The 20,079-nt window shown below is 41.3% G+C and overlaps 1 protein-coding gene across 1 annotated transcript in view; it reads left to right on the plus strand.

Moving 5' to 3' along the window:
• The first annotated feature begins 3,658 nt into the window (after positions 1–3,658).
• Positions 3,659–20,079, plus strand: part of MICU1 (mitochondrial calcium uptake 1) — a 180,494-nt gene continuing 164,073 nt past the window's right edge. The window contains exon 1 of the mRNA XM_089510395.1: positions 3,659–3,794. The gene's annotated coding sequence lies outside the window, so the exon portion shown is untranslated. The remainder of the gene's footprint in view (positions 3,795–20,079) is intronic.

Genomic DNA, 20,079 nt, shown 5'->3' on the forward strand with positions numbered 1-20,079 from the left:
GGGTTTGGGTTCAGGTTAGGTTTAGGGTTTGTGGTTAGTGTCAGAGTTAGGGTTAGGGTTTAGGGTTAGAGTTCGGGTTTACAATTACTGTTAGGTTTAGGGGTTTGGGTAGGGTTAGATTAAGGGTTAGGGTTAGGGTTTAGAGTTTAGAGTTAGGGTTTAGGGTTCAGGTTCAGATTAGGTTTAAGGTTTATGGTTAGTGTCAGGGTTAGATTTAGGGTTTAGGGTTAGAGTTAGAGTTTAGAGTTACTGTTAGGGTTAGGGCAAAGGTTCAGGTTCAGGTTTAGGATTAGGGTTAGGGTTAGGAATAGGGTTAGGGTCAGGGGTTTGGATTTGGCCTAGGATTAGCGTTAGGATTAAGTATTAGGATTAGGGTTAGTGTATGGGTTACATTTTGGGGTTAAGGTTAGAGTTTTGGGTTAGAATTAGGGTTAGGTTTAGGGGTTAGGGCTAGGGTTAGAGTTGCGGTTAGGGTTTATGACCACGGGGAAGGTTGCATGAGACTTTGCTGCCATTTTGGGGCGAAAATGGCGGCGCCCGGAGCGGTGAAAAGCGGCAGCAGCAGCAGCGGCAGCCAGGGGCCGGCTGAAAGGCCTCCGCAGGCCGCATCCGGCCCGTGGGCCGGAGGTTGCCAAGCCCTGCTCTAGCCCATGCATGCTTATACACTATGGACTTTATCACACGGTGAAAATCGGGGGGTTAAACAGCAAAAATCATGTGAAAATTGCGCAATTGTAATTAACATTTTCTCATGTCGCAATTAAAGTGACATTATCCTGGGAATAAACAGGCAATAAACAGCAACAAAACATTAATGGTGAAATCCAGTGAATGATTTGTTGCTGTTTATTGCCTCTTTGTTCCCAGGATAATGTCACTTTAATGGTGATGTGTGTGAAAATGTTAATCACAATTGTATGATTTTCACACAATTTTAGCTCTTTAAACCCCTGGTTTTCGCCGTGTGATAAAGTCCTATGATGCATTTATTGCTTTCAATGCATCTTACACCCAAGTCTCTGTGGCTGCATCTACACTGCAGAATTAATGCAGTTTGACACCGCTTCAACTGTCATGGCTCCATCCTATGGAATCCTGGGATTTGTAGTTCTGTGACCCTTCTCTGTCAGAGAGCTCTGGTGACACAACTAGGGATGCCATAACCCGGCGGCCCCCGTGACAATCACGCTTTTGGGGGCCCCCTCCCGGTCCCGGCCCGGTTTGGGGGGCCCCCATGCCTTGTTCCCGGTTCGGGGTCCGCTCCTCCTGCGGCCATAGCCACTGCTGCTAATGCGGCTGGCTGCGGCACCAACCCACCTCCTCCTCCTCCTCTTCGTGGTGGGCAGTGCCAACCCACCTCCTCCTCCGGCTCCGCCTTCCTCCTTCTCCTTGGCGGCAGAAGCACTGCCGCCACCGCGTCAGGGCTTGCCCACCCGCACGCACGCACACGGGGCTCCAAAACAGGAGCTTGTCCCTTGCTTTGGCCAGCCAGCCATTGGCCAGCTGACCAAAGAGGACGGGCTCCTTGGCGCGCGCCTATCCAGCTTCCCTCTGCGCGCGCGCGCGCCTGCCCTGCTTCCCTCCCCGTGTGCGCGCCAGCCATCCTGAGGAGGAGGAGGAGGAGGAGGAGGAGGAGGAGGAGGAGGAGGAGGAGGAAGGCTGAGTCAGTGGCCATTAGGTCTGCCTTGGTTTTTTGGGGTTTTTAAATTATTTTTAAAAATACAAAATACTAATTTTATTTTATTTCATTAATTTTTATTATTGCTTGTTTTTATTTTATTTCATTAATTTTTATTATTGCTTGTTTTTATTTTATTTCATTAATTTTTATTATTGCTTGTTTTTATTTTATTTCATTAATTTTTATTATTGCTTGTTTTATTTTATTTCATTAATTTTTATTATTGCTTGTTTTATTTTATTTCATTAATTTTTATTATTGCTTGTTTTTGTTTTATTTTATTAATTTTTATTATTGCTTGTTTTTTATTTTATTACATTAATTTTTATTATTCACTATATACACCCTTGCCTTGTTTTTTTTCTCATTATTTTTTATTATTAAATATATGCAAGTGCATTTTCTGTGTATTTATGGCGCTTTGAATGCTAACAAGTCTGCCTTTCTTGGACAATTATAGTGATGATGATGATGGTGGTGGTGGTGATATTGATATCAACAAGCCTCTGAGGCACAGCCAATGTAACTTGCTGTGATTTTTACAAACTGATGCGCAGTGAAGAAAAACCACAGTCCCTTGACCAAGTACACACTTCTGAGAAGTACAGTTGAACCTGAGGGCAAGTCCATTTCTGCCATCTGTCTAGGAATGATGCCAAAATGTCCTCCATTTTGATCATGCCTAAAAAACATGCATTTATATTAACATTTTAAAAAAAAACCCTCAATTTTTTTGCACGTCCTCCATTTTTTAAAAATGTGTCCTACATTTGAAAATGTTGCCCTACATTTGTCCTACATTTGTCCCGGTTTGGAGCTCCTGACTTATGGCAACCCTAGACACAACAAACGACAAATCCCAGGATTCCATAGGATGGAGCCATGGCCTTTAAAGCAGTATCAAACTGGAATAGTTCTGCAGCAATTGTGGCAGCAATTCAAATAGCTTTATTGACTGCTGGAGTTATTGCTGCTTTAGAGCACAACAGCTATTAGTGAATCAGGCCAGTTTTCATGGGGCCTTCTGGGGCTGAGAGTGTGTAGCACTCTAAAATTAAAAATAAAGGAGGAGAAGAGAACATAAACTGTAGTTTGACACCGCTCTAACTGCCTTGGCTCAGATATTTGGGATTTGCAGTTCTGCAAGCCTTCTGTATCAGACAGCTTTGGTACCACAACAAGCTACAAACCCAAGGATTCCATAGGATGGAGCCTCTCTCCCTCTGAGGCCTGATGATGGTGGATGGACTGGAGGGAAGGCCTTCTTCTTTCTCTGGGCTCGGCCATGGCCCCATGCATGCTGTCTTATTTGGGATTTGCAGTTCTTCTCTGTCAGAGAGCTCTGGTGCCACAATGAACTACAAACCCAAGGATTCCATAGGATGGAACCACGGCTGTCAAAGCAGTGTCAAACTGCATTAATTCTACAGCAGGGCTGCAGCCTGGACCATAGCAGGCCTAAAGGGCCAGTCTTCTATACAGTAATCCCTCCACATTTGCAGTTTTGACTTTTACAGAGTTGATTATTTGTGGATTTGATTAATATTACCTTTCTAGGACTCTCTAGCCCTGTCCCAGCGCAATTCTGCCAGAAATTGACCATAGAGTTGCACTGGAGGGCCTAGAAATTCCTAGAGCAAACACTTCCCTAGGCATTTGTAGCAGGAGCTGGAGAAGAGTCTTCTTCTCAGTTAACAAAATGTGTGTGTGTTTTGTGTCTGCTTGAGTTTTATAAAACTTATTTGACACTTGTATTCATTTATTTCCCACTTTCAGGGGTGTGTGTGTGTGGGGGGGTATGGAATCCCACTGAAGGTCTATCAGTACATTCCTTAGCAGGGGCAGGGCCCAAGCTGGTCTCCATGGAAACCAGGAGGGGAGGGGGATGTTCGCGAGGGCGGCGCACTGGTGACGCCATCACGCTGCGTCGCTTGGGAGGAGCGGGAGGCCAAACTACTGACTGACGAGAGAGAGAGAGAGAGAGAGAGGAGGTGGGGCCAGGCGGTGGAAGTGGGCGGAGCCATGGGGTCCCATTGAGTTTGTAAGGCGACGTTGAGGGGCGTTTGTTCGTCTCCAGCTTTGGAACCGAAGAGGGAGCTCTGACTCGTTTCAGGTGAGGCTCCGTTGGGAGGAACCCCCCCCCCCCAGAAGGCAGGCAGACAGCCCTTTGGAGGGCGACGCGTTCGCAGGCTGGTTTTCAGCCTCCATTTTGGGTTGGGGTCCCTCCAAAGTGTTTGTGTGTGGGGCTTTGGGGCTGCCACGAGGAAAGGGCACTCTGCACATGGACAGAGGCGCTCCCCTTCCTGTTCCAGGGATGGGGAGACAAGCCTGGAAGATGGACTTCCCCATCCCCTTAAACCCTGGCCAGGACCTTCTTTTTTCCCCTCCGCGAATGGAGCCCAGAGCAGTGGCTGTCGGGCTTTTTGTTTATCCTTTGTGATCCACTTTACATCTGTTGCTTTATTTCATTTGTAACCCGCCTTTCTCCCCAGAGGGACCCAAGGCGGCTCATAGATGAAGCTATTCTATAAATATACAATCTAAATTATTATTATTATTATTATTGTTGTTAAATATATTATTATATTATATATGATATTATAAATATATAATATATAATAATAATAAAATATATTATTATATATTTATATAATTATATATATAAAAATATAATAATTATCTAAGTTATATGACTTAGATAAATTATAATATAATATAGTAAATTGTATAATATAATAATTTATATAATATAATTTATATAATTTATATTTATTATATAAATAATATAATATATAATATAATTATTTATACAATATAATAATTATAAATTATTATATAATTTATATTTATTTATATATTTATATTTTATTATTTAAATATTATTTATATTATATTTATATTTATGTATTATTTATATACACACACTGGTCCATCAGTATTCACTGGGGTTAATAATAATAATAATAATAATAATAATATTTTTATCCCACCCCTCTGCACAATGCAATCGGGGCGGCTTAAAATATACATTCCCTGTCTCCCGCACCCATCCCCCTTAAAATACAATTAAATAATTAATGATTTAAAAACAACTTAAAATGATAAAGTAAATAACAACACAAAGGATGGATTGCAGCGGAGATCAGGGTCAATAGGTTGGATATTCCTTTGGTGGATATTCCTTTGGTGGCCAGGTAAGATATTCAGGAAAGGCCTGCCGGAAGAGAGCCATCTTAATAGCTTTTTAAAAGCTGTTTAAGGTGGTGATATGACAGATGTCATCTGGCAGGCCGTTCCATTATCTGGGAGCGGTTGTTAAGGGCACCGGACCCCTGTGAATATGAGAAAACCACAAATAACAAAGTCACCATGCTTTTACCTGAGAGGACACCTCTCTAGGAATCTCTAGGTCCTCCAGTGCAACTCCGTGGCCAACATCCAGCAGACACTGACCATAGAATTGCACTGGAGAAGCCACAAATGCCTAGTAGAGTATTCTCTATAGGAATCTCTAGGTCTTTCAGTGCAACTTTTAGTTAAAGTTGACCTCAGAGTTGCACTGGAGGACCTAGATATTCCTACAGAGAACGTATTAATCAAATCCGTGAATAATCAAATCCGCAAATGTCAAAGCCACAATTATGGAGGGATGAGTGTTTATAAAACTATTACAAAGTTCAAACAATTAAAATGTTTCACAGGCTTTGTTGTTGTTGTGGTTGTTGTGTGTGCCTTCAAGTCGTTCTTTATGGCGACCCTAAGGTGAGCCTATCATGGGGTTTTCTTGTCAAGTTTCTTAAAGGGGGTTTGCTATGGCCATCCTCTGAGACTGAGAGAGTGTGACATGCCCAGGGTCACCCAGTGGGTTTCAGTGGCTGAGGCACTTAGTTGGGGATACACTTAGCAGATCAGGCCACCCAGTACCCTCTTTTTGCAGCCAAAATGTTGTCTAGTGTAGTTGTTCTCAAACTTTTTAATCCTTGGGGCATCTAAATGTGGAGCTCACACCCCCTCGCCTCATGTAGTATATGAATAAAAATATTTTGTTTGTTTAGTGTATGTATTTACATTTTGACCTTCGGGTGTATTCATTTTTAGCATTTTATAATGAAATGACACTGTTCAAATTAGGACAGATTTATTTAAATACATTCAGTATTTAATTCAATACACTGGGCCCTTGTTACTTGCTGGGGTTTGGTTCCAGGAATGCCCCCCAATAACAAAATCAGTGGATGCTCAGGTCCCATTAAATACAATGGCCTAGTAAAATGGTATCAGTTATATAAAAAAGTTTTGAAATAGGAGACAGGATCAGGGCATCTAACTCTATTTTGCTCCCTCTCCAAGCAACGCCTGCACCTCTCTACTGATGCTATTGGTCTCATGCAAAGCTTTCCTGGGCTTTTCTTTCCCATATTGCCGTCCTTCCCACTACAGAGTGATTTTTTTAATGGATTAAGAAACTGGTCACCAAGCGTGTTGCCTGTCAAAAGGCTTTCAGCAACAATGCTTGCACTCTTCAGGGTGTCATGTTCTTCTCCTGTTTAATGTTGTGTCCAACTCCTCTTGCGCTACGCATTTGCTTTCTGGGACACACCCACTCCCTTTGCAAGTGGCGTACTTTTATGGATAATCACTAATACCTCAGTGCGAAATAACTAACTAATCTGGACCAAAGATTAAGAGTAGAGGTGTGAATGAATGTGTGTTTCCCCTAAATGCTAGAGACATGCTTACTTAATAACGAATGTGGTAGAGCATCTTTAATGTATTGGTGACATTCTCTGCCTTCTTTGTAATGTTGCTGTCCTGTTCCTTTAGTCAGTATATTCTGTAAATAAGGTTGGCAGAACTGAGGAGCAGTGTCCCACGTGGTAGGTTGTATTTTTCTTTTATTTATTCGTTTATTTTGAAGTCATCTGTGAAATATATCATCAGTCTTTTGCTGATGAGAGGCCTTTGAGCCTCTAACAAAGCTTTGTAGCCTTCCTGTTTTGAAAACACTCTTTCAACCACAGCAAACCTAGTGGATAGTCTGGCACCTCTTTTTCTATGTCATTATAACTGTGTTGTGGTTCAGCACTAGCAAAGGTCCAAAACACACTGCAGAAATAATCCAGTTTGAGACCGCTTTAACTGGCCTGGCTCAGTGTGAGGGAATTCTGGAATCTGTAGTTTTGTAAGATGTTTAGGCTTCTATATCAGAGAGCTCTGGTTCCACAATAAACCATAATTCCCAGGATTCCCTAATACTGAGCCAGAGCAGTTAAAGTAGTCTCAAACTGGATTATTTCTGCAGTGTGTTTTGGACCTTAGCCAGTGCTGAGCCACAGTCTCCTTCTTTGTGGGAGATGGTGGCAGCTAGTGACTCCCCTGCTAATGGGAAGGTGAATCCATCCTGGTTTAAAGGGGTTTTCCACAGTACTGAACTCTGTCCTCAAAATAGGTTCAGCTCCTTGGATAGTTCCTTTAACATGGGTTCATGTCCCCATTGATTTGGGAGCCACTAGTTGCCACTGGTAGTGGGAGAATACTTTGCAGCTAGCATTTGTGATAAACAATAAGAAGAGCAAATTCAGTACAGTACTGAACCATGGATGACAAATAAAACTCTACAGGCAGTGAAGGAAAGAAGAAAAGAAAAACAAAAGGGAGACAGGAACAAATTCAGAACTGTGAATGCAACAATACAGTACAAAGACTAGTGCGAAAAGACAAAGACAACTACTACAATGGCCAGTGCAGAGAAACAGAAAGACAGTAACAAAAAGGAAAGAATGAGGGACCTATTCCACAAGATCTGGGAAAGAAGGGAAGAAAAACAAAAAGGGGATAGGAACAAACTAAGAACCATGAATGCAGTGGCTAGTGCGAAATGATAAACTACTACAGTGATCGGTGCAAAGAAACAGAAGACAATAACAAAAAGGGAATAACAAGAGACCTATTCCACATGATCCGGAAAATCAAAGGAAAATTCAAACCAACCATTGGGATGCTCTATGACAATAAAAATAATATAAGGACCTAGAAGGGATAAAAAGACATTGGATGCAATACACAAAAGAGCTATATCAGGGGTAGGCAACCTGCAGCCCGGCGAGGCCTTGGGACCGGCCCCAGGCTGGTCCTGCCACCGATTGCCGCCGGGGCCTTTGGCCTATCAGGAGGAGGCGGGCAAGGGGGGCAATTGTCTATAGAAGCCTCAGAAACATGCATTTATATTAACATTTTTTTTAAAATCAGCAAATTTTTTTGTGTGTCCTCCATTTTTTAAAAAAAGTGTCATCCATTTGAAAATTTTGTCCTACATTTGTCCCGGTTTATTTATTTATATAATTTTTTAAAAATTATTTAATTATTTCTTTTTTGGCTTCGACCCCCCAGTTGTCTGAGGGACAGCAACCCGGCCCCCGGCTCAAAAAGGTTGCCTATCCCTGAGCTATATAAAAGAAATTTAAAAATGAAGGACGCATGAAACTCAAATTTTAAAAAGTGAGATAGAAGCTGTAATAAGAAAAATGAGGAAAAACAAATCACCAGGAACGACTGACATTCCAGTTGAATTGCTTCAGTTCACACAGAGAATCAACTCTACTGTTAACAAATGTCAACAGATATGGAAAACAAAGCAATGACCAGCAGATTGGAAACGATCAATATACATCTCCATCCACAAAAAAAGGAGTCACAGAAGACTACAACAACTATAGGCCCAATCGGCAAAGGGGTCGGGCGAGGCTGCATACATTCACCCTATCTGTTCAACTTGTATGCAGAACACATTATATGGAAAGCAGGCTTGGATACAATAGAAGAAAGAAGTGAAAATGGGAGGAAGGAGTATCAACAATTAAGATATTCAGATGACACCATACTACTATCAGAAAACACCACAGACCTGAAACAACTACTAAGAAAAGTCAAGGAAGAAAATACAAAGACAGGATTACTATTGAACATAATGAAAACAAAAATAATGACCACGGAGAATTTATACAAATTCAACCTAGACAATGAGGAAATAGAAACAGTTCTCATATATGGGATGGAATATTAACCAGAACAGGGGCTGCAGTCAAGAAATCAGAAGATTAAGAATGGGGAGGGCAGCTATGAAAGAACTAGAAAAGATGATAAAGAACAAAGATACTCAACTGAGCACAAAAGTTAGAATCATACAAGCTATTGTATTCCCTGTCACCATGTATGGATGTGAGAGCTGGACAGTTAAGAAGCGGATAGGAACAAAATTCATTTGAGATTTGGTGCTGGAGAAAAGTGCTAAGGATACCATGGACAACCAAGAAGTCAAACAAATGAGTCCTACAGCAGATCAAGCCAGAAGTCTCCCTGGAAGCCAAGAGGATTGGCTTCAAATTGAGGCTGTCATACTTTGGCCACATCATGAGAAGGCACAATTCATTGGGGGGAAAAAATAATATTAGGAAAGGTAGAGGAAAGCAGAAAGAGAGGAAGGCTGCATGCTAGATGGATAGACTCTATAAAAGAGATCACGGGTATGAATTTGGAGGAACTGAGCAGAGCAGTGGCGGATAGGGAGTCTATGGAGATTTCTCATCCACAGGGTCACCATGAGTTGATTGACTTGAGGGCGATTAACAATAACAGCAAACTTTTGTTTGTTAACATTTTTTTTATATATCAATGGCCTGTTACAGACTGCCTAAATAAAGCTGCTTCGGGTCTCTTTGGAGGTATGCTATTTAAATGATGCATGGGTCCTAAGAGTCCGGAGGTTGCGCCAAAGCCACACTCCATTCCTAAGCACTGGAGTGCAGCTTTGGTGCAGCTTCTGAATTCTTAGGACCCATGCATCATTTAAACAGCATACCTCCAAAGAGACCCGAAGCAGCTTTATTTTGGCAATCTGTAACAGGCCAATGATATTTTTATTTTAAGAAGTGCTTGAACATGCTTGCAGGAGAATGGAAAGTACAGATGCGTATATTGTAAGATATTTAAAAGATAACTGAAAATGGACCTAGACAATGGTAATATGTTAGCCGTTGCATATAGGCCAATTTAATTAAAATAATACATGCTAGCTGGAATAGAAACAATTGTCTTCAAATTTTTAGACAATGATAATTGTGTTATCATTTACAAAACAACTGTTGCTGATAACAAATGTTCTGGTACTATTTATTATGCTCTGTGTGTGCTAATTGGCTGACCTGGTGTAACAATATGTAAGCAGTGGTTTTGGGTCTTCAGTTTCTGCCCCCTAGCCATGCATGCTGTGTAGATTTCTGAAATTAATGCTTAACATTTCATTCATCCAATGAAGCAGAGTGTTGTTCACAAAACTTATGCTATACTACATTGTTCAGCTCCTCAGGGCCTCTTTGTTTTTATTTTTATTTTATTAGCAGAGGAATCCCACTTGTAAAGGGAATTCTGACATAAGAGTCTCTAAAATATCTAAAGTCCCAACACGTTTACATCCGCTCAGGAGGAAAATTCTCTCTCTCTCTCTCTCAAAAACACACATTCTGTTTTCTCAGTACTGAGGATGTACGTACTAAAGAAAGCTTTACGTAGATTGACTAATTATGTTAGATCCCAGTTGTGTTTGTCAGAGCTGACAAAATGACACAGTGGGCATTAGGGATATCAATTAAACTACTATATAACATGGTGACCTTTATTTCTTAGCGCCTATTGATTCCTTAGCCCTTGCATAGGCCTGAGCATGGGTACACAGCTGTTGTACAAGGCAGGGGCCTTCTCACTGACTTTGCTCTAACGGACCACTTTTCTTGTTCACTGCTATTTCATGCCCAAGAGTTATCATGAGATCTAAATGAACTGAAATACTTTTATTGTGTGGGAGCTCAGAATTGGGCATATATTTAAAAAAAAAACCGAAGAAAATCTCACGTCTGCAGCATAGGGACTAATGGTGTCCCAGAACAGTTTACAAATACTTTAAAAGTTCTTCTGAACCAAAACCTGGCCATCCAACCAAATTGTACAATCCAGATTCTTCAACTTGTTGTTGTTATGGATCTTCCTTTGGGGTTGAGATGGGAGGCCAGCAGACTGGTCTTTTGAGGGATACAAGAAATCCTTTCCAGCCCCTTGAAGTCCAAGCAGAATTTCCTTATGAATGATTCAGTGAATGAATTTTCCATTTGGGACAAATTATGTTGGACCTCCCCCCTACGGGGGGATTTGTAGTTTGTGCTTGGACTTGGGTGATTTGGAACCGTTTATCCTAGAAACAGTTGGCTGTTGTTGCTTGGTCACTGTGATCTTTGGGTATGCCGGTTTGATCTGTAAATGGCTGAAGAATGAGCTGCTGGTTCTACATGAAGACTCACTGTTGATTATCTTCTATTCTCCTTACTTCGTCTGGTAGTAAATGAGCACTATACATTTTGCTGTGAATTTTAATGTTGATTTGAAATTCTCCTGCAGGTAGATTTTATTTTAATCTCAAATTGACTTTGTGCACTTTCTGTGGTTAAGTTGAAATGTGATTATGCTGAAGATTCCTAAAATTTCTTCTTGGCCCAGCAGCTGTAATGTCTTTTCCAGCTCTGATCAATGACTATGTTCCCCCTGAGGGAACCAAAGTAGTAGATGCCTTACAGATGAACCGTTGCAAATTGTTCCTTTCTAGCTGTGACTTGGGTGTTACAGTGAGAAACTCCAAGGCTTCCTAATCTAAAAGAGTTACTTAATTATAAAGGGTCACGACTTGTGCTACTAGCACTGTTAGTAAACCATTCTGAGGTTAATGATAGCATACTGAAATGACTTGGGCATGGAATTAAAAACAGAAATACTTCAATGTAAATATTAATATCATTGCTTTCTGACAACTTGCCAACCATGTACTTGAGGTTTCTGAATGAGCTGTAAATGGCCTGGATGATGATTGCATTTTTGTTGGGGATTCCTTTAAAGTACTTTGGGTTGGACGGCAGTATTGCCATGCAAGTCAAGGTAATTTTGTTGACAGATTACAGGTACATGCAAGTCTGACTGTGGCTTTAGCTCCGGGTATTTTGTAATTTGGATGGAAAACTTAAATTGATCAGAATGCTCACTGGTGCATTGTGGGAGAAAGGCAGGATATAAATCTTTGAAATAAATAAAAGTAACAAAATCATTTTAAGTCTTGACTATTTTCTGCTAAAAGTATGGTGTCATCTACGTATCTTAAATTGTAGCTGTTCCTTTGAAATTCTTTAGTACAATGGGTTCTTGGTATCTACTGGAGTTTGGCTCCAGGACCCTCCGTAGATACCAAAATCCGTGAATACTCAAGTCCCATTTTATATACAGTGGCATAGTAAAATTATATCCCTTATATATAAAAGGCCAAACTCAGGGTTTGTTTCTTGGAATTTATATTTTTAAAAAATATTTCCAAACCATGGATGTTTGAATCTGTGGATAAAAAATCCGTGGATATGGGGGGCTGTCAGTACTTTCCATTATCCAGCATATGCTTACTGTCATGCCTCCAGAGCATCTTTGATGCTCTTGAGACATATAGTTAGTTGAGATTATATTAGCTTTTCTATGTATTAGTTTAGAAGGGGAAATACAGATCTATAGCTTTAAGAAAGACAAGGATTGTGGGAAATCCCAGGATCTTATGCTGTCTCCCTCTAGTTATTTTCAGTGTGTAGTAAGATTTCAGCCAAGTCAGACCTGGAGAGAGTATTTTCCTTTGACAAAAAGATAAGTCCACAAAAGAAGAAAAATAGTCCTCAGAAGAAGAAAGATAGAATCCACCAAGAAGAGAGCAAGGTATTTAGGAAGGACTATTGAAAAAGAAGAAATCAGTTTTGTGTTTTTTGTGTTATAACCAGTAAAGCTTTTGGAAACGTAAGAAATTTGTGGACAAGTCTTTTGTTCTGGCTGTGTTCCCGAGAGCCAGAGGCCTTACTACACCCAAAGTCCATAGCATCGCTCTTGGGACAAAACACTTACTATATGATGTCTAGTGCCTCTTCCTTTCCTGAACTCAGCTTGGACATCTGACATTTCTTGTTCCATATACGGTAAAAATCTTTGTTGTAGAATTTTGAGCATCACATTGCTTGCAGGGTAGATTAATGCAATGGTCCTGTGGTTACTGCAATCACTAGTGTCCTCTTTCTTGTGAATTAGAATATGTATATTGAGTACAGTTGTCCCTTCTCTTACGTGGGGGATCTGTTCTGGAACCCCCCCCCCCAGCATAAGGGAAAAAGCACGGATGCTCAAGCCCCATTCAAATGAATGGGGCTTATGCCTGAAGCTGTGCAGCTGTGGTGCGCGGGGCACACGCCATGGGAGCGTGCACCATTGTTTTCTTCTGGCACATGGCTCCCTTCCTTCTGGTGCAGCTTCCAACATATGCTGGAAGCCACATAAAACGCGCCAGCGTATAACTCGGGCGCACTGTATTTCCAATCTGTGGACCATTGTTTTATTTTCCATTTTTCTTGACATGTTTTAGTTAGAGCAGATTTGTTTCTGTAGCTGAAAGCAGCTCTATTAGTATGCCATCTGTGCCTGGTGATTTATTTGTCCTGAGTGCTCTGAATGCAGCTTCCACTTCACTTTCTAAAATTGTAGGTTCATCTTCGAATGATTCTTGCTTGGATGAATCTGTCATCCTTTCATCTTTTTTATATAATCCTTCAGTGTATTGTTTCTATCATGTTTTTATTTGTACTTGGTTATGCCCTGTTATTGTATAGCATTCTCACTCATGGTTTAAATTTCTCTTTGATTGCTTGGATCTTGTGGAGGAGGTCTCTTCTCCTTTTTGGTTATCTTCTGTTTTTCTGGATTGATTATTATAGCAGTTCTCTTTGTCCCTTTGCACAAGTCACTGAACAGTTGCATTCAGTGTTCTGACTCGGTTTCTGTCAGTTTTAACTTTGCTTCTCATCTTTCCTTAACTACTTGTAGAGTTTCATCTGCCATCCACTGATGCTTCTCTTTCCTTTTGGCTACTGATAGTGTTATTTTGTGTTCCTCCCAGACAACTTTCCTGGATTCATGCCAGAGTTCTTCTGGCTTCCGGTGAATTAGACTTAATAGTGCAAATCATTATCTGTACATTCTGTGAGGATGTACTTCAGGTTTTATTTTGGTGTGATGGTTGATTTAATGTTCTTCTTTTGCTTTATTCTGATTTTTAGTAACAGCAGTTCATGGTCTGTGCCACAGTTTGCTTTCAGCCTTGTTTTTTTAAAAACAGAATTGAGCTTTTCCATCTTCTGCTTCTGATTATGTAGTCTGTTTGATTTCTGTATTGGCCAAAAGGTGATCCCATGCATACAGCTGCTTCTTTGGTTGTTTGAAGAATGTGTTTCCCATAAACTGTTGGCCTTGCAGAATTCAGTCAGTAGCTCTCCAGCTTCATTTCTTTATCCTAGGTCAGATTTCTGGATCCTAGGTCAAAGATCCTACTTTGTATTCCAGTCACATATGATTAATAAGAAGTTTTGTTTTAATGTGTGGTCAATTTTCTTCTAGATAGCAACACAGAAACTTTTAATTTCTTCTTTTTCTGCCACTTTAGTTGGAGCATAAACATGGATTATGGTTATATTGATAGGTTTCCCCTCAAGTCTTATTGATATTATTTGGTCAGACTTTGCATTTTATCCTGTGACTGACTTTGCTACATGTCTCCTCACTATGAGTGCCACTCAATTTCTTCTTAGGCGCTGGACAGACGGGCGCTACGGGGAGCTATTGTTATGTGTGAGGGGCGGCGCTTCCAGACGTGACTTGCCCCTCGCACGTGACGAGGGCGTCAAAATGGCAGTGCCCTGTACATATGGGCGCCGCCATTTTGATGTGATGGACGCCTAGTGTCTGCACGTCCCGGCGCCTTTGTGACGCCGCAAGTGTGCCATTAACGCCTTGCGGTGTCACAACCACGCTGCAGAAAGAACCTGCTTTTTGCGGGTTCTTTTTGCTGCGCGAGGGAGCCGCGCGGTTTGTCCACTGCATTTTGCATTACAGCTGACCAGGAGTACCTCTGTCTTGTCTGGATTAAGCTTCAATTTGTTTGCCATCATTCAGTCTATTAGTGGGGCTTTCCAGACCGGCGTTTTGCACCAGCCTGGATACGTGCTAGGGTTGCCTGAGGGCAGCGCCACCGCACACCCTGCAACCCTAGCATGTTGCAGTGGCATGATAATGGCGGCGCCTTCTATACACGGGTGCCGCCATTATGATGTCACGGCCACACCGCAGCACAGGCGTGACATCCCCACGACGCTGCAGGGTGCTTGGGGCAGCCTTTCAGCGTTGCGGGAAGGAGCTCTGAAACAGAGCTCCTTTTTGCCACCCCAGCGATGTGGAAGAGAAAGGGGATGAGTGGCCCCTTTCTCCCCTTCCCCACAGCTGTTGGGGTGTCCTTGGGGCATGAAGCCCCAAAGACACCCCTTTCTAGACCATGGGGAAGCGGTGTTTTGCCACTTCCCCAAGGCCTGGAGAAGCAGCAGAATGGGGCCTCTGGGGCTGCTGCTGTGGATGCCCAGGCCTCAATCCGGAGGGAAAAGGGGCGGGTGCAGGCTGCCTCAAAGGAGCGGTCTGTATCCCGCCAATGACAGCAGGCATTGGCTTAATACAGAAATAGCTTCCTTGGAACTGAATGAAAGGAGAGATACAGTTGATAGTTATCAATGTACTGGTGACACCCAATTCTGGACCTTCAGATGACCTTTTCTGGTTGTTTCATGTAGACGTTAAATAGCATAAGGGACAAAACTGGACCCTGGGGAACTCCGCAAGCCAATGCTAATAGAGTCAAACAAGAATCCTCCAGAGCCACCTCCTGAGTGTGCATCTCCAGGAATGACAGGAAGCAACAGTGCCCTCAAGACCCACCCCAGAAAGGTTGTTTAAAAGGATGCTGTGTATAGTGATATGGAAAGCTACCAAAAGGTTCAGGAGAACCAACAGCAACATGTGCTTTCAGCACAGTTCCCTATGTAGGTCACCCACTGTGGCAACCAAAGCAGTCTTTGTCCCATAGTCAGTCCTGAAGATAGATTGAAATGAATCTATAGACGAGCTGCTTAATCCAGAAACCTCTGGAGCTGTGAGGCCACCACATATTTCAGAACCTTGTGCAGAAAAGGGCTATGGGAGACTGGTTGGTAGTAGCTGCTTTTATTAACTAGGAAGAGAAAGGACCCAGTACACATGTAGTGGCTCTGATCTTCTCAGGCATCCTGTCTCAACTGGAACATATCCAATAACACAGGACAAGCAGAAGCCAAGATTTCATCCACTGGACTCATATAAATCCCAATTTCAAAACTGGAATGGATTGAGTGATTTTATCTGTAAAGTGTTGTGAAAGTTCACAACCAGCTGCCATGTGGTCTATGCTCCTGAGGAGCAGAATGTAAAAGGCCTGAAACATTATTCTCACTAGCAATTAGTTACAGTTTAATAGCCACCCAGCATATAACAGTAGTTGAAAACGAAGGTGGCTGCTCCTACAGCAACTTTGCCTGGTACTTTTCTTAACAATTCTGAGCTGCCTGTTGCAGTTGTGAGAATTATGTTATGAATAAGTAGATTTATGGATGGATCTTGAATCTATTACTTGCTGAGCTTATTCAGAAAATGGAATATAGATTCTGTACATTAATTACTTGGATTATATACATTAATTACTTTTCATTCCTGATTAGTAATAGGTTTTTGGCATATTGGCTTGGCCTGCCTGCATAAATTTATAAATGCTTAAATAATGGGAAAAGAGGAAAATGAATAAGGTGTAAAAATGCACCATTGTTTTTAAAGGAATAAAGATCAAAATGTTCAATTAGGAACTATGGTGCACTTGTTAAACATGGAACTAACCATATACAAAGACTTCTCTCGTTCCTATTCTCACTATAGTACCTTTGAGACTAACTGAAAGACCATGGATACTAAAAGAAAGAAGTTAGCAGCATGAGCTTTTGTAGGCTTCAGTCTACTTCCTCAGATGCATTTGGTGGCGTGGAAGCCAGGGACAGACATATATATGTCATTGATATGTGAGAATGTCAATTCAAATTAAAAATCCTTTGTGCATGGAAATGAAGTGGCAAGTCCACATTTAATGATGGTCAGTGATGCACAAAGGCATTGGGAACCAGCCTTCATGTATGGCGATGAAGTGGCAAGGCCAGTTTGCCTTTGGTTAGCCTGTAGGTGAAGAGACTAGATGGGTGTAGGACACCCCACTGAAGATGGGGTCAGATAGTGTTGAAATGTGTGTAGTGAGCCAGGAAGCCATCACCTCTGTTCAGTCCACTGCTGCGGACTGTAGTTTGTGGATGAATTCCAATTCTGCTGTTTCTCTTTCCAATCTACTTTTGTAATTCTTTTGTTCAAGGACTGCTGTTCTGAGGTTTGAGATTGAATGCCCGGGGAGACTGAAATGTTCTGCCACCAGTTTTTGTGTATTCCCACGCCTAATGTCTGTTTTATGTCCATTTATCCTGTGGTGCAGGGACTGGCCTGTTTGCCTGATGTAGAGTGCTGATTTTTAGTTTTACCAGTATCATTTTGTACTTGTACTAATTGTCATTGGCAAATGGCTCAATTTAATAGTAAATTAGTTCCTTAAACATTATGATAGAATTTACTGAGTGACTCTATAGTTCAGTGATTATAATGAATTAATTTCCTTAAATACGAAAAGTTAGTGTTGCTGAAGACATCTGTTTCTAAGCCAATGGAAGGCTAATCTTGTCTCATGGCTGGAGGGTGAATGGGCTTTGTGGCTATTTGTGAAATGGAGCAGTGGGTTATGGGTTACAAAATAATAAAACCAGGTGATATATTTCAGGTACATTTTGTGTAAAAATAGTTTAGAATTAATTGATGCAATAAGTACAGTTGGCCTTCTGTATCCACAGATTCCTTATCCATGGATTCAACCATTCATGGCTTGAAAATATTATACACACACACATACATACAGTGGGTCCTTGGTGTCTGCTGAGATTTGGTTCCAGGACACACACACTTGGTTCCAGGACACACCAAAATCCATGGATGTGCAAATCCCATTAAATGCAATGGCACAGTAAGATTGTGTCCCATGTATAAAATGCCAAAATCAAGGTTTGCCCTTTGGAATTTATATATTTTAAAAAATATTTTCAGATCGTGGATTAAATTCGTGGGTAAAAAAATCAGTGAATATGGAGAGCTGACTCTGTGTGTGTGTGTGTGTGTGTGTGTGTGTGCGCGTATATCCATCCATCCATCCAGAAAACCTTAATTTTGGTATTTTATATAAGGGACACCATTTTACTATGCCATTGTACTTAATGGGGCTTGCGAATCCATGGATTTTTGTATCCACAGTGGGTCCTGGAACCCCAGTGGATACCAAGGGCCCACTGTAAGTGGTAATGTAGCTTACCTATACCCAAGGTGGGAATTGTATGACCATATGTGGTCCTCAAAAAAGTTCAGTATGGCCCTTTGGACTTCTATGATCCTTAAGAGTCTTTAGCACCCTCCCCCCCAAATTGGCCCAATCCCATGTTTTGGGGGCAACCCCCTCCTCTCTATGCCAAAACCCTTAAAAATACTGTGCCCTACAAAAGCAAGAATCTGCACTGAAAAAGGCCCCCAAGGCAACCAGAAATGTCACAGTGCCACTTCTGTCTCCAAGAATGTCAGCCATGACAACATGCTGTGGGCCTCTGGAACACTGGAATTGGCTGATAAAAGGTGGTGTAGCCCTTGAACTGACAGTCCTGCTGATGTTATGTACATGTTCCTGTGACTTAAACCCTGCAACCCCCAAAATGTGTCAAGTTAGAACAATAAAAAGTATGCTCACACCAATAAACCCAAAGATTTGTTGGATGGCTAATGCAGTATCTCACAGTGTTGAAACCACATCACGGTCTTCTTATAGTTTTAAGTTTAATTTTATAAGTCATTGGTTTTCAGTGTGAATATGTTGGGAAAGTTGTTCTCTCAAGGCCATCACAAACTCAGTTCAGTTGAGAGAGCTAATAAACTGTCTAGGGAGGAAAGACAAATAAAACTTTGGTTTCTGCCATTCATGTTTTAAGCCTGGGGCTAAGGTATACTAGGTGGTGAGGCACACACTAACTAGAAAATATTCCCCGTTCATAGGTTTCTGATGGGCTTCAAGCCAAATAGTAGATGCAGTGAGGGCTTTCAGGCAGAAACAGCTTGAATTTTATTCACAAACAAAAGGAATTCCCCATTTGGTTGAAATTAATATGATGAAATATTAGCCTGAGCATTGTCAATTAAATTGCTTGCGTACAAAATTTAATCTTCACCCAGAAATCTAATTCAGATTAATAACACAAGTGCTGTGGGTAATCTTTTATCTAGATTCTGAAAAAGTGTCAGTTTGAGTGAAAGTGGTAGTGAGGCAGTCTCAGGAAAGACAGCTTTGGTGGCTTAACAAGCAGCAAGAACGGAGGAGCTACTCGGATACATTCATAGAAATTGCTGTACCAGATTTGAGATGTGTAAATGGCAAGCACTGTGTATCTGTATTGTTTAAATAGTTCACTTGCACCTTGTTTCATAGAATCATAGAATATGCGAATATTATACTCAAGTGTTATCTGGGCTCAGCCTTTGGTCCTCCCAATGTTTTAGACGTCAGTTCCTGTAATTCCTGACTGTTGGCCAAGTTGTCTGGGGCTTCTGGGATCTGAAGTCCAAAACAAATGAAGGACCAAAGGTTGGGAGCCAATTGTTGTCTAGGAATGTAAATGTCATGTGAGTTTTATAGCCCTTAAAGTGATGCTCTTTGTTGTCTAACAACCTTTACCACAAAGTACTATCCTGTTTTTCCATTTTGCTTCAGCCATGAGAACTAGAACCTTCTTAAACTTAACTTTCAAGAAGGAACTTGATTATGGCTATCAAAGAGAAGTGGGGAACCTGAGGCCTTGGAATCAAAACCTGCCCATCTGGACTTTCAAAACACTCATATTTCCTTCCCTGTGACACCATCATTTCATGGTTTCTCTGGTATTTATTTATTTAGTATTTGCCTCTTGACTCCATACAGGTGAAATGCCTCTCTTAAGGCTTAGTTACTGTCAGTAAGACTTGCAAGTTCAAATATGAAAGTATGTTTGGTCCCATCTCTTTGCCTTTGGCCTTGCCCTCTGCCAGAATGCAGCTCCCAAGAACTCATACTGAAAGAGATTCTTTACTCTTGCTGTAAAGCATTTAAAATTAGACCAAAATGTGGAATGTTCTGAATTTTATGGTATAAAAAATGAAGCATAGTTCTTTTTAAGATTGCTGCATGTGCTTTGTAAATGTGCTGAAGCTAATTGGCTCATGAATTCAAATTGAGATGCAGATGTGTCTTCTCAAAACAGTATTGCACA

Source organism: Sceloporus occidentalis, unplaced genomic scaffold, assembly GCF_023333645.1.
Source record: "Sceloporus occidentalis isolate IW3139 unplaced genomic scaffold, rSceOcc1.0.p SCAF_2, whole genome shotgun sequence".
Taxonomy (NCBI): domain Eukaryota; kingdom Metazoa; phylum Chordata; class Lepidosauria; order Squamata; family Phrynosomatidae; genus Sceloporus; species Sceloporus occidentalis.